This window comes from Arachis hypogaea, chromosome 11 (genome assembly GCF_003086295.3).
Source record: "Arachis hypogaea cultivar Tifrunner chromosome 11, arahy.Tifrunner.gnm2.J5K5, whole genome shotgun sequence".
Classification (NCBI taxonomy): domain Eukaryota; kingdom Viridiplantae; phylum Streptophyta; class Magnoliopsida; order Fabales; family Fabaceae; genus Arachis; species Arachis hypogaea.
Genome location: NC_092046.1, coordinates 70,418,838 through 70,422,511, shown reverse-complemented (window position 1 = coordinate 70,422,511; position 3,674 = coordinate 70,418,838). Strand labels below are relative to the sequence as shown.

The 3,674-nt window shown below is 33.6% G+C and overlaps 1 non-coding gene across 1 annotated transcript; it reads right to left on the bottom strand.

The window, feature by feature from the left end:
- Positions 1-3,165: 3,165 nt before the first annotated feature.
- On the bottom strand, positions 3,166-3,273 carry LOC112725306 (small nucleolar RNA R71). Its single transcript, XR_003164422.1, has one exon. It is a non-coding gene; the product is annotated as a small nucleolar RNA R71 (small nucleolar RNA).
- Between the last annotated feature and the right edge of the window lie 401 nt (positions 3,274-3,674).

Genomic DNA, 3,674 nt, shown 5'->3' with positions numbered 1-3,674 from the left:
CTTCCGTTTTACATGCAAACAAGCTTGAATGTATATCTCTTTGCCTTCTGATCGTGAGATCAGAGTCTTCGTGGTATAGGCTAGAACTATTGGCGGCCATTCTTGAGGTCCAAAAAGTCTAAACCTTGTCTGTGGTATTCCGAGTAAGATCCGGGAAGGGATGGCTGTGACGAGCTTCAAACTCGCGAGTGCTGGGCGTAGTGACAGACGCAAAAGGATTACTGAATCCTATTCCAGTATGATCGAGAACCGATAGATGAATAGCCGTGTGGTGACAGCGCATCTTGGACCATTTTCACTGAGAGGATGGGAAGTAGCCATTAACAACGGTGATGCCCTACACAAAGCTTGCCATAGAAAGGAGTGGGAATGATTGGATGAAGACAGCAGGAAAGCAGAGGTTCAGGAGGAACAAATGTATCTCTATATGCTTATCTGAAATTCTCACCAACGACTTACATAAGTATCTCTATCCCATTTTACGTTTTATTTATCTTTTAATTATTAAAACTCTATAACCATTTGAATCCACCTGACTGAGATTTACAAGGTGACCATAGCTTGCTTCAAGCCGACAATCTCCGTGGGATCGACCCTTACTAACGTAAGGTTTATTACTTGGACGACCCAGTGCACTTGCTGGTTAGTTGTGCGAAGTTGTGACAAAGTGTGTGAATTACGTTCCGAGCACCAAGTTTTTGGCACCGTTGTTAAGGATCACAATTTCGTGCACCAAGTTTTTGGCGCCGTTGCCGGGGATTGTTTGAGTTTGGACAACTGACGGCTCATCTTTTTGCTCAGATTAGGTAATTTTATTTTAATTTTAAGCTTTTTGTTTTTATTCTTTTTATTTTCGAAAAATTTTCAAAAAAAAAATAAAAAATAAAAAAAATTAAAATAAATTATTCTATGGCTTCAGAATTTTTAAGAATGAATTCTAGAGTTTCAAGAGATATGTTGAATCCTGGCTGGCTGTTAAGCCATGTCTAATCTTTTGGACCGAGGTTTCACTTATCCTTAAGAGAAGAGCTTCTTTGTCTTCTTTAGCAATTCAGCTATTGTATGTCTGATTTGTATCTACTGAAGCTTGGCTGGCCATTGGCCATGTCTAGTGTTTTGGACCAGAATTTTCACTGAAAGCTTGGCTGGCTAGTAAGCCATGTCTAATTCCTGGACTGGAGCTTTAGACTAACATTGCATGATTCCTGGAATTCTCATTAGAAATTTTGAAATCCTTAATTTTCTTTTTCCAATTAATTTTCGAAAAAACCAAAAAAATTAATAAAATCAAAAAATCAAAAATAATTTGATGTTTCTTGTTTAAGTCTTGTGTCGGTTTTTAAGTTTGGTGTCAATTGCATGTTTATCTCTTTCTTGCATTTTTCGAAAAACCATGCATTGCATTCTTCATGATCTTCAAGTTGTTCTTGGTAAGTCTTCTTGTTTGATCTTTAAAATTTCTTGTTTGGTGTCTTTTCTTGTTTCTCATATGCATTTTTGAATTATTAATGTCTCAACATTGAAAATTTCTAAGTTTGGTGTCTTGCATATTTTTCTTTTCTTAAAAATATTCAAAAATAAGTTCTTGGTGTTCATCTTGACATTCAAAGTGTTCTTGGTGTTCATCTTGACACTCATAGTGTTCTTGCATGCATCTTTTATTTTAATCCAAAATTTTTATGTTCTGCATTAATTTTATGTTTTTCTCTTTCTTCATTAAAATTCAAAAATAAAAAAAAATATCTTTCCCATTTTCTCTTATAAACTTTCGAAAATTGAGTTGACTTTTTCAAAAAGTTTCTAAATTTAAGTGTTTCTTATGAGTCAAATCAAATTTTCAATTTAAAAATTCTATCTTTTTCAAATCTTTTTCAAAAATTAAATCTTTTTCATTTTTTCTTTCATATTTTCGAAAATTTTAAATTTTGATTTTCAAAATCTTTTTCTTATTTTGTTTCATAATTTCAAAATCTTTACTAACAATTAATGTGATTGATTCAAAAAAGTTTGTTACTTGCCTATTAAGAAAGGTTCAATCTTTAAATTTAAAAATCATATCTTTTTGTTTCTTGTTAGTCAAGTAATCAACTTTAATTTTCAAAATTAAATATTTTTAATTTTTTTTTTCAAATCTTTCTCAAAAGAAGTTTCAATCACATCTTTTTCAAAATCAATTTCAAAATCAATTTCAAAATCTTTTCTAACTTCTTATCTAACTTCCTATCTTTTCAAAATTGATTTTCAAATCTTTTTTTTCAATTAATCTTATCTTGTTTGATTCTTATCCTTTTCAAAACTACCTAACTAATTTTCTCTCTCTAATTTTCGAAAATCACCTTCCTCTTTTTCAAAATTCCTTTTTAATTAACTAATTATTTTAAATTTTAATTTTAATTTTATTTCTTTTCTTATTTTCGAATTTTAACTTTAATTTTAAATTAAAAACAAAAAAAATTATTTATTCATCTACTAGCACTTCTCTTCCACCCAAGAATTCAAACCCACTCTTCTCCTCTGTGTTTGGATTCTTATCATTTCCTTCCTCTATTCTTCTCTTCTTATACTTACATAAGGAATCTCTATACTGTGACATAGAGGATTCCATATTTTCTTTTGGGTTTTCTTCTTTTTCATATGAGCAGGAACAAGGATAAGAACATTCTTGTTGAGGCTGATCCTGAACCTGAAAAGACTCTGAAGAGGAAGCTAAGGGAAGCTAAAGCACAACTCTATGGAGAAAATCTGACAGAAATTTTTGAAAAAGAAGGAGACATGGCCGAAAATAATAACAATGCAAGGAAGATGCTTGGTGACTTTACTGCACCAAATTCCAATTTACATGGAAGAAGCATCTCAATCCCTACCATTGGAGCAAACAATTTTGAGCTAAAGCCTCAATTAGTTTCTCTGATGCAACAGAACTGCAAGTTTCATGGACTTCCATCAGAAGATCCTTTTCAGTTCTTAACTGAAATCTTGCAGATCTTTGATACTGTTAAGACCAATGGGGTTGATCCCGAGGTCTACAGGCTTATGCTTTTTCTGTTTTCTGTAAGAGACAGAGCTAGAATATGGTTGGACTCTCAACCTAAAGATAGCCTGAATTCTTGGGATAAGCTGGTCACGGCTTTCTTAGCCAAGTTCTTTCCTCCTCAAAAGCTTAGCAAGCTTAGAGTGGATGTTCAAACCTTCAGACAAAAAGAAGGTGAATCCCTCTATGAAGCTTGGGAGAGATATAAGCAACTGACCAAAAAGTGTCCTTCTGACATGCTTTCAGAATAGACCATCCTAGATATATTCTATGATGGTCTGTCTGAATTATCAAAGATGTCATTGGACCATTCTGCAGGTGGATCCATTCACCTAAAGAAAACGCCTGCAGAAGCTCAGGAACTCATTGACATGGTTGCAAATAACCTGTTCATGTACACTTCTGAAAGGAATCTTGTGAGTAATGGGACGCCTCAAAGGAAGGGAGTTCCTGAAATTGATACTCTGAATGCCATATTGGCTCAGAATAAAATATTGACTCAGCAAGTCAATATGATTTTTCAGAGTCTGAATGGATTGCAAGCTGCATCCAACAGTACTCAAGAGGCATCTTCTGAAGAAGAAGATTATGATCTTGAGAACCCTGCAATAGCAAAGGTGAATTACATGGGAGAACCCTATGG